The sequence below is a fragment of the Schistocerca nitens genome, chromosome 7, assembly GCF_023898315.1.
Source record: "Schistocerca nitens isolate TAMUIC-IGC-003100 chromosome 7, iqSchNite1.1, whole genome shotgun sequence".
Classification (NCBI taxonomy): domain Eukaryota; kingdom Metazoa; phylum Arthropoda; class Insecta; order Orthoptera; family Acrididae; genus Schistocerca; species Schistocerca nitens.
The window spans coordinates 163809336-163820973 of NC_064620.1; the positions used below are offsets into that span (position 1 = coordinate 163809336).

Below are 11638 nucleotides of genomic sequence, written 5' to 3' on the forward strand. Positions count from 1 at the left end.
TTTCTTAATAACAAGGGCCTCTATATCTTTTTGCCCTCAATAGCCTCAACCTTTTCAGTTAAATCGGTTACTTTCTTACTGGTTTCATGAAATAAGTCATTTAAAGCATTGACTTTCTGAGAAGAGTCCAGTAATACGCGTCTATCTGCGCATACCTGCAATTTTATGCAAGACAGTCCGAATTTTTGCATCCGTGTGCAAGCGAATTTTGTTGTCTATGTATACCCATTCGCTCGGGTTGAGGGCCAGACATGCGAGAATATTTATCCATGGCGCGGCGTATACTGATGTACTCACCTCTCTTTCCAGGCTCTATATGCATCAACTCTTGGAAGTTTCGTCTGTATCAACCACCATTCAGTTTTCTTTTTTTCTTTTTTTTTTAATAAATAACGAGTTACGCATACTGTGAATGATTCCAGCAATCAGCACATATCTTTACAAAATCATTGAACGACATGTCAGTTCCTACATGTGCTTCATAAATGTTTTGAATTGTCTTGTACGAAGGCTAGAATGAGGTTTGCATTATTTCTAACCAACTGTTTTGGGATCCTGGAATATGTATGGCGTAGATAAAATCTACCAGCACCCATATGACGACCGAAACGGAAATTTTTTCGAATTTTGTTTTCGTTTTCCACAGCAACATTGTCAAATATGAACACAGTGTTTGCCTTTACTGTTTCTGGTGGATGGATATCACTGCTTTCACTGAGTGTCATGTATGTAACGCCTTTTACACCGTGCAATATCTCCTGTAATAGTTGATACTTGGGTTGAAACAGAGTTTTTGAAAATACACAAACATGTCCAAATCTGTCTCCATCTATGTGTTTTAGCAGCGTTATGAGAACATTAGTATTGCCACAATTGAATGGAGCTACAATAAATGCTCGTATATAATCAGGAAGGAATATTTCGTTCTTCTTCTTCAGGTCTTCTTTTACATCTTCACAGGACCAGTTACCTACAACAATGGCCTTGTAACGAGGATGTTTCACCCACTCTGCCATGATACCAACTACGTCAGGTACCGACAAGTAGTGAGCATGTATAGAAAGACGTACTTGTAAGGATGATGCTAATAATATGTGTAGCTGCTATAGTTCCGACACTTAACCAACAGAGCTACATGAAAAGTAACTTCATCATTCAGTTTGACAGTGATGGCTGAGGAGGCGTTTGAGGCAATTGTCCATTGCTGCATGATTATAGGTGCAGCATTAACAATAATGATGTTAATAAGTGTAGTACTTGGACTAAAATGAGAGAGGTGTGAAATAAAAATGGCTCAAATGGCTCTGAGCACTATGGGACTCAACTGCTGTGGTCATAAGTCCCCTGTGAAATAAAACACAAACACAGTTTGTGATTGTATATACACATTATTTATTTAAATATTGTACATCAGATGTAGTATTTCAAAAAATTCATCAGACTCTTTCTTTATGTTATTTTCACCTGTACAATATTTCCCAAATGCCGGCCGCGGTGGCCGTGCGGTTCTGGCGCTGCAGTCCGGAACCACGGGACTGCTACGGTCGCAGGTTCGAATCCTGCCTCGGGCATGGGTGTGTGTGATGTCCTTAGGTTAGTTAGGTTTAAGTAGTTCTAAGTTCTAGGGGACTTATGATCTAAGATGTTGAGTCCCATAGTGCTCAGAGCCATTTGAACCATATTTCCCAAATAAAGCTTTTCGATATGAAATAAATTCCACACACATCTCCTTCAAACCGATGGGCACCTCACAATACTCTGGTTTTTTTTGTACTTGCATTGAACCTCTGTTCCTTTTGGCTCTGCGTTGATGCAGAAACAAAAGATACTCTTCAGGTCATGTACGAGTATATGCACACTATGCACACACATAAAAAGTTTACATCATCACTGTATGCAGAGTCTGTGCTTGGAAACCATCGACTCAGTCTCTCTAGTGCAAGGCATAGCGCAGTATCCACACCATATAAGGCCATAACTGAGGCATGCTGTAGATAAACACACTTGTCACCCAATTTCACATTAGTGTGTGTGTGTGTGTGTGTGTGTGTGTGTGTGAAATCTTATGGGACTTAACTGGCAAGGTCTTCAGTCCCTAAGCTTACACACTACTTAACGTAAATTATCCTAAGGACAAACACACACACCCATGCCCGAGGGAGGACTCGAACCTCCGCCGGGACCAGCCGCACAGTCCATGACTGCAGCGCCCTGACCGCTCGGCTAATCCCGCGCGGCAATTTCACATTAGCGCAGTGTCATCATTCACTATTGTAATGGATAGTGTCATACCTTTAAGGCGAATGTCCAGTGGTACGAGTTGGATAATACTCTTTGGTCCTTTGCTGATTGATGTCCGCACAACATATTTCGTCTCAGTCGAACTTAGAAATAGGCATTTTAACACCCTTCGATACGTTTTCAATTTGTATCCTCACATGCATGCCCCAGTCACGATGTGCTTCTATACCCACTTTTACACGTGTTGTTACACTAGGAGTTAAATTGTATATGGAATTGAAAAGCGTGGGCACACTTGGTACCTTCTTATCCACAGCATCTGCACTCTGTCCCTGTGCTGCCACAGGAATGTTCTGCTGGGATGGGTTGTATGTCGGTGACCAGTACTGTCCTCCATTTTGTTGTTTACGACCACCAGCAACACTCGAGGCGTTGGGAAGTTGTGTGTCCTCATCACACAAATCGATAAGCAGGACAGACAGTAACAGCTCCCTGTCTTGCTCCAGCAAGTGGGCTATGTGTGGAACCTTCTTATCCACAGCATCTGTACTCTGCCCCTGCGCTACCACAGGGGTGTTCTGGTGGGATTAGTCATTTATTGGTGACCAGTACTGACCTCCATCTTGTTGTTTAGAACCACCAGCAGCATTCAAGGTGTCAGGAACAAGCCGGGCATCCTCATCACCCAAATCATTGAGTGGGACAGACAATAACCACTCCTTGTCCTGCTCGAGCATGTGGGCAATGTGCGCTGCAGGATCCCACGTGGTCGCTACAGGTTCGGTCATGCTGGAGGTTGCTCTGCTGCTGATCCAGAGGTCGGTGCAGGTCTCGACGAGATGGTGGCTCAGGTTGCTGTGGGCCTGGATGCAGCAGAAGTCGACATGTTGGTAGTCACACCTGCAGACCTCGACAGGTTAAAGGCTACAGGTGAACAAGGAGGAGGAAGCGTCACATACAGACCAAGACATGAAACAACAAGTAATAGTGCTAACTACAGACAAAGATGTAATATGTGATACTTACTTTTCTGCTGCTTCCTGTTCTGCAGAGCTGTGCTGGATCTCAACTGCTGCTGCTGATTTTTCATTGTTCTTCTTCTTCTTCTGCTGCTGCTGTCTTAATGAGACTGAGGCTGTTAAGCTGACGGGCCCGCCTGATGACGTCACCAGACTGGGAAAAACCCATGACATCATCAGGGGTGGGGGAGTAATTAACTGATCAATTAATTAATTTGCGTAATTCATTTGACATCAGGTATATATAAAACTTTGGCCATAACAGGCTTTATCCCATTAGTATCGTCAGTCACCCACAATTTGGTTAGCACCTTCTCAACACTATACTTCGCATTAATACTGGAGTTATGTAATAGTTCATGTAAATTTCCCCCATGTCAAGGTAAACCAATACACACGTAAGCTTCAACTACACATACCCTATCAGTCATATAATTTGGCATACTTTATTCGAATAACTCAGGGAACGACGAACAGTCACTGCAGTTTCAAGCAACAAGCAGCAACTGAAGCTGTAACAATTAACCACACCCATCACATGATGAGAAGCTCGAGTTAGTGTGTGCTGCGATTTACGGATGATTTTAGCGTGGGAACGCTATATTTTGTCATCTCCTGACAGGCTTCATCCAGCTGGTGACTTGTCTTGGAGACTCTGAGACCGCATGAACCAGTCTGAATGGGCTCCTTCTATAGGTCCAACAGCCAGTCGAATGACTGAAAACTATTAATCATTATTTATTAAACATACAAACACAATAAAGCAATGTTCACACACAGTTCCACTTTTCGAGAATCATGCTCGCATTATTTGGTTCTTCCTGTTTAAATCATCAACCAATCATTACAGAACACTTTTGGTGGCACACATAAAATAAAGTCAGTTGGAGAGAAAGTTGTCGTGTTATTTTAAAGTCGTTTCCTTCTGTCCCGTAGCCGGCCGCGGTGGTCTAGCGGTTCTAGGTGCTCAGTCCGGAACCGCGCGACTGCTACGGTCGCAGGTTCGAATCCTGCCTCGGGCATGGATGTGTGTGATGTCCTTAGGTTAGTTAGGTTTAAGTAGTTCTAAGTTCTAGGGGACTGGTGACCACAGATGTTAAGTCCCATAGTGCTCAGAGCCATTTGAACCATTTTTTTTCTGTCCCGTCCTATCACTTTGCCGCTCGTTTAGTAGACTGCCGCCTCTTCTTCGGTAGTGTTTGTACACCGTCCACTGGTTGTCCCACCAACTGACTCCCAGTACAGTGGTCTGTCTACTGAACTAGACACACGGTACACATGACTGCTCAGAGTTCCTTTCCATGCCAAAGATGACATCACGTGTAGCACTTCTGAAGCTATCCACGGACCTCCACACGTGCCAGGATTGTACTGATAGCAGAAAAGGCCCATGAAACGGTTAAACAATGCGCTTAAGTATTTCCCGTCCGCACAGTAAGTGAAAGCAGTGAGTTGTCAATCTCTAATGATTTCGACTTTGATGAGACGCTAGACACAATTTTACCTCCGTTCCATAAGCGCCCAAATTGACGTTTGGAAGTTAATGTTCAGTTCAGTCAAAAAATTAGCCAAACACACAATACAAAGAAGAGGGTGTTTCAAATTCACAGGCTTGATTGACTAGAGAGAGGATTTGACTAAGATTTTTAAAAATCCAGACTGGCTGGCACGCGAAGAAAGACGCCATTCATGTCGCGAGAGCCTGCTCATAGAACTTTAAGAAATGTGTTTCAGGGCAGATACTACAAAAATACTTCAGCCCCCCCTTTTTCCTAGCGTTTTTTCCACTCTATGGAGTCTGCTATTTTTGGTGATGTGGCAAATTTATTTTTATTTTGACTTTTTGTCCGACTGCTCTTCTTGTCGCCACGGTCTACGTTTAACCTGAGGCAGAAAATCGTGTGCGCCATCTGTCTGTGAATGGTGTAGACTTTGTTATTTGCGTTGTTGTTGTTGTTGTGATCTTCAGTCCTGAGACTGGTTTGATGCAGCTCTCCATGCTACTCTATCCTGTGCAGGCTGCTTCATCTCCCAGTACTTACTGCAACCTACATCCTTCTGAATCTGCTTAGTGTATTCATCTCTTGGTCTCCCTCTACGATTTTTACCCTCCACGCTGCCCTACAATGCTAAATTTGTGATCCCTTGATGCCTCAAAACATGTCCTACCAACCGGTCCCTTCTTTTTGTCAAGTTGTGCCACAAACTATTCTTCTCCCCAATTCTATTCAATACCTCCTCATTAGTTATGTGATCTACCCATCTAATCTTCAGCATTCTTCTGTAGCACCACATTTCGAAAGCTTCTATTCTCTTCTTGTCCAAACTATTTATCGTCCATGTTTCACTTCCATACATGGCTACACTCCATACAAATACTTTCAGAAATGACTTCCTGACACTTAAATCTATACTCGATGTTAACAAATTTCTCTTCTTCAGAAACGCTTTCCTTCCCATTGCCAGTCTACATTTTATATCCTCTCTACTTCGACCATAATCAGTTATTTTACTCCCTAAGTAGCAAAACTCCTTTACTACTTTAAGTGTCTCATTTCCTAATCTAATTCCCTCAGCATCACCCGATTTAATTTGACTACATTCCATTAACCTCGTTTTGCTTTTGTTGATGTTCATCTTATATCCTCCTTTCAAGACACTGTCCATTCCGTTCAACTGTTCTTCCAAGTCCTTTGCTGTCTCTGACAGAATTACAATGTCATCGGCGAACCTCAAAGTTTTTATTTCTTCTCCATGGATTTTAATACCTACTCCGAATTTTTCTTTTGTTTCCTTTGCTGCTTGCTCAATATACAGATTGAATAACATCGGGGAGAGGCTACAACCCTGTCTCACTCCCTTCCCAACTACTGCTTCCCTTTCATGCCCGTCCACTCTTATAACTGCCATCTGGTTTGTGTACAAATTGTAAATAGCCTTTCGCTCCCTGTGTTTTACCCCTGCCACCTTCAGAATTTGAAAGGGAGTATTCCAGTTAACATTGTCAAAAGCTTTCTCTAAGTCTACAAATGCTAGAAACGTAGGTTTGCCTTTTCTTAATCTTTCTTCTAAGATAAGTCGTAAGGTTAGTATTGCCTCACGTATTCCAACATTTCTACGGAATCCAAACTGATCTTCCCCGAGGTCCGCTTCTACCAGTTTTTCCATTCGTCAGTAAAGAATTCGCGTTAGTATTTTGCAGCTGTGACTTATTAAACTGATAGTTCGGTAATTTTCACATCTGTCAACACCTGCTTTCTTTGGGATTGGAATTATTATATTCTTCTTGAAGTCTGAGGGTATTTCGCCTGTCTCATACATCTTGCTCACCAGATGGTAGAGTTTTGTCATGACTAGCTCTCCCAAGGCTGTCAGTAGTTCTAATGGAATGTTGTCTACTCCCGGGGCCTTGTTTCGACTCAGGTCTTTCAGTGTTCTGTCAAACTCTTCACGCAGTATCTTATCTCCCATTTCGTCTTCATCTACATCCTCTTCCATTTCCATAATATTGTCCTCAAGTACATCGCCCTTGTATAAATCCTCTATATACTCCTTCCACCTTTCTGCTTTTCCTTCTTTGCTTAGAACTGGGTTTTCATCTGAGCTCTTGATATTCATACAAGTGGTTCTCTTCTCTCCAAAGGTCTCTTTAATTTTCCTGTAGGCAGTATCTATCTTACCCCTCGTGAGATAAGCCTCTACATCCTTACATTTGTCTTCTAGCCATCCCTGCTTAGCCATTTTGCACTTCCTGTCGATCTCATTTTTGAGACGTTTGTATTCCTTTTTGCCTGCTTCATTTACTGCATTTTTATATTTTCTCCTTTCATCAATTAAATTCAATATTTCTTCTGTTACCCAAGGATTTCTATTAGTCCTCGTCTTTTTTCCTACTTGATCGTCGGCTGCCTTCACTATTTCATCCCTCAGAGCTCCATTCTTCTTCTACTGTATTTCTTTCCCCCATTCCTGTCAATTGTTCCCTTATGCTCTCCCTGAAACTCTCTACAACCTCTGGTTAAAAAAGGGTTAAATGGCTCTGAGCACTATGGGACTTAACATCTGTGGTCATCAGTCCCCTAGAACTTAGGACATCACACACATCCATGCCCGAGGCAGGATTCGAACCTGCGACCGTAGCAGTCGCGCGGTTCCGGACTGAGCGCCTTAACCGCGAGACCACCGCGGCCGGCTACAACCTCTGGTTTAGTCAGTTTATCCAGGTCCCATCTCCTTAAATTAGCACCTTTTTGTAGTTTTTTCAGTTTTAATCTACAGTTCATAACCAATAGATTGTGGTCAGAGTCCACATCTGCCCCTGGAAATGTCTTACAATTGTTTGCGTTATCGTATTTTAACTGTGTGCGTATCGTATTTTCTGAGGTAGGGACTGCGGTCCAGCCCAACCTTTGCTAAGACATTGAAAATCGCCTAAAAGCTATAGTCAGGCTGGCCGAAGTACCAAACTGTTGTTCATCCGCCGCGCCGATTCGATTTGGGTCTGAAATGATAACTAATCAAGACCCTAAGCTGTCGACAGGCGTTGATACACATCAACGGGGACAGTTGAAAATGTGTGCCCCGATCGGGACTCGAACCCGGGATCTCCTGCTTACGTGGCAGACGCTCTATCCATCTGAGCCACCGAGGGCACAGAGGATAGTGCGACTGCAGGGATTTATCCCTTGCACTATCCCCGTGAGACCCACATTCCCAACTTAATGTCCACACACTATATTCGTAGTGCCCCTGCCCATTACACGTATTACTCGCGGCAGACAATCTTACCGAGTCCCGTAAGAGTTCGCGCAATGCGTGTGCATCTAGCACAGAAGAAGAAGGTCAATGGCCGCTTAGCCTTAACTATACGAAGATGGTATCTGTATGAAAGAACAGATAACATCTTCATATATTCATACGATTTGGGTCTGGTTCACCTCCATTTCTCGCAAGCTGTAATTGTACGAGCAAGTCGTATCCCGCGGACATCGTGCGGATAAAATTAAGTAAATAACAGCTCGCACAGGCTGCCATTATTCCCACGCTCCGCCGTGTATGGAACGAGAAGAAACCGTAATGTATGATACAAATAAAAAGAATACTCTGGTATGCACATCATGGTGATTCGCTGTGTATACAGGTGTGAGAGTCTAGCGTCTCTTCTTAAAATTAAGCTCTGACGTTTCTCTTTAAGATTTACATCGGTGTTGCTTTATATATCCTTCTAGAAAGTGAAGCAAAAAAATTTGAAAGATGTTTCAGACTTGGGTAATATTCTCACTAATGCTTTACTCAAACGATACAAACGCTTTTGGTCTAATTATGATCTTTTCTTTATCTAGTATCAGCTTCCGATCGTTGGACGATCCCGCACTCAGTAAATCTTCCTGAAATTTACTTAATTTTACCAGAGAAAGTTGCACTACAGACAGTAGAAACAATCTGCAAACAGCAGATGCATTCTTGCAAGTCATGAACATACATAACGAAGAACACTGGTCCTGTAAGAATTAACTTAGTCAAATCCAGTGTAAAAATGCGAATGACGTATGACACTGTTAACTGGGAAGTCCCACGGAGTGGGTTCAGACACCTGTCGGAAAGGGTGCTCTTCCTCCGCGTTCATTGCCCCCCTTGCCTTGCGGTTTTTTGAAAATTGTATCGTATATGTATTTGTAGAGTGTAGATGAGCGTAATGGATGCGTGTATAGTGTGGTGTTTTGTTTGTATTGTTTGATGATGATGATGATGATGATGATGATGATGATGATGATGATGATGATGATGAAGGGAGAGGGTGGACATTAGTGCCAGCATATAGCCAACTCCTCTCGAATAGCACCAAGGGAACGCCAAGGTTAACGTCCGCGTCCGACGGACGGATCACATCAACTGTGTCGCATGGCCTCACACCGCGGAGAGGTTTGGGATTTAATCCAGGACACTGACGCAAAGGCTGGTGATCAGAAATTTTGCACCATCACCTCACCTTTCCTTGCCGGTCAAATACTGGCAGTGAAATTTGCCACGACCACGATTCCAACCACTTACCTCCGAGTCGAGCGCCACTGCACAGGTGTGCGTTTGCGACCTCGGCTAAGGATGCGGGTGTCGAACCTAATCTTCTTACCTTTGTTTCCGATGATAGGTCGTTATAAAGAGCAACGTTCCACATTCGATGTTTTTAGTATCCTGAATATAGTTCCAAGGGTGAGTTTGCAGCGTTCATTAGCAGACAGTGTCCAGTACCCAAAAAACTCCACATTCAATACCTACCATCGATGTACACACTCGAAACTCTCGTGAATGAACAGAGCGAATTCTAGTTTATACGGTCGCGAATCTGGAATCTTTCATAGTTTCTACATTGCCTATTTACCTCGAGTGCAGAGGGGCTGTTCTGAGAGTGAGAAGCGACCGCTAGGCTGCTCGGCGTACTTCGAGGCTCTGTAGTTTCGAGGACAGTAACAAAAACGACCATGTTAGTCAGAAAGCAAAGTGTCCGTGGGATAGATTGTGTGTGTGTGTGTGTGTGTGTGTGTGTGTGTGTGTGTGTTTTCCGAGACATGGACCGCATCACTTAAGACGCTTTCTGGCCGCCTTTGTTCTTGAACGGGGCACTTTTGCTCTGTTGGTCAGCAGTTGCTTTGGCAGAACGGAATTCCTGCAGCCACCGACCTTACTACAGGGCAGCTGAGGTGCATTGCGTTGTGTCCTTTTGTAACACTGCCACCGTCCTGGGTGCATACATTTGAGATTACTCTGATCTCTTCCTGCAGCTAGTCAATTTGTTCGCATTTAATCCACTTTTTTAATAGTCACTCTTCTTTTCTCTGTCACTCTGTTGTTAAGAGTGTGCAGAACCAAAGGCAACGAATCATATAAAATTTATACGCCAACACTCAAGAACGCACTGTAATGAGTTGTTTTTTTCTTGAAATCAAAGAGGGTAACTGATGGTGTATTTGTCGTCTTCTTCAGAACAGCATGCACACTAGGATAATGCAGTCAATTAAAGACAACGAGTGTCCTTTCGTTGTTCATAGTTAAAATGAAAGAAAGGTTGAGATAGAGACCTCATATGGTGTAAGAGCTATGTGCAGCTTGTGGTGTTGAGAAATGTGAAGTATACTTTTTTCCATTCAGTTATTTATTCTAATAGAAACAATTTTGCGCTTTCACCCACGCTCAAATAAGAACTAAATTTTTCACCTATTACGACTTATATTCAGTATGTCGAATAAAGAAGCTTCCCCATACGGTACCAAAAAACATTAAGTTTGTTTATATCTGTACAGAAACAAAATTCGCAAAATCGTAGTTCGCTTGTGCTTCAGTCGCAAAGCTCGCACAGAGTAACGTGATGCCTTTTAGAAACGTCGTTCTGAAAAGTGGGCGATACAACTCGTGGTTCCGAAGGGGCTGCTACATCGGTTGACTGTCCCACAGCGACTTGCACACTACGATCGTTCTCGCTGGTATCGCTTTACTAGGTAGCATGGCACAGCGGTCTCTGCGACCATAGCTGTAGGAAAAGTTCTTCGCAGTCGGGCACGTGTGATTATATGCAATGACATTAAATTTTTGTCTCAAGACGCAAACGAGAAAACAAAATTTTCATTAAAAACTGTGCCTGAAAGGGTTGCAGGAACTGCTTGTCAGTTTAGTCGCACTGAAAGGGAATAAAGAAGAAGGGGGAAAACATAGCTGCAAGTACTCGTACTTCCCAAGGCTTCACTGCCTTGCAAAGACGTGAAAGAAGGAGAAGAAAATTCTGTTTTAAGTAATTTTGGGTAACAGGTTGTCAAACGAGTGACACACAGTTTCCACATGATACATATTTATTGTACATTGTGGGTATTGTTGTAAGCGACGCCGTCCACTACACTGCATTTTTTACTCCTTTTTCGTTTTGTGAGATTTTCTTCTGGCAGCAAGTGGTCGGGTTTGTTTTGCTTTGTTAAACCTTTGTTTATGTGACTATTTTCTAGTACTCTAGAGAGGAACTATTGACTTCGAAGTCTATGTATTTTTTTCAGCTATTGGTCGTACTGACATAACCTTTTAATACGATCGTTTGCAAACTCGCTAGCTGTGGCGTAAAAGTTTCTGCGTGGGCTTCACCTGTCGAACTGCGTCTCCACTACCCCTCGGTGATCGTGCACAACGGAGCCCCCACGACCACAGTTCCACAATTATCCGCAATTACCATTCGCCCCACCCGCCTGCGCAGGTATGCCACAAGTTGTTTTGTGCCCCCATCTTCCTGCACATATAGAAATTTGTATTGACGACTGTCTCCTTCAACATTTAGCACTGCAAATTATGAAACTGCATATTTAAATATGTTCGTTGATGACAAAAGTGTTTCAAATGTT

General features: G+C 43.1%; 1 non-coding gene across 1 annotated transcript; it reads right to left on the reverse strand.

Moving 5' to 3' along the window:
* Nucleotides 1–7837: 7837 nt before the first annotated feature.
* Nucleotides 7838–7912, reverse strand: Trnat-cgu (transfer RNA threonine (anticodon CGU)). The gene has a single exon. It is a non-coding gene; the product is annotated as a tRNA-Thr (tRNA).
* Nucleotides 7913–11638: the final 3726 nt, after the last annotated feature.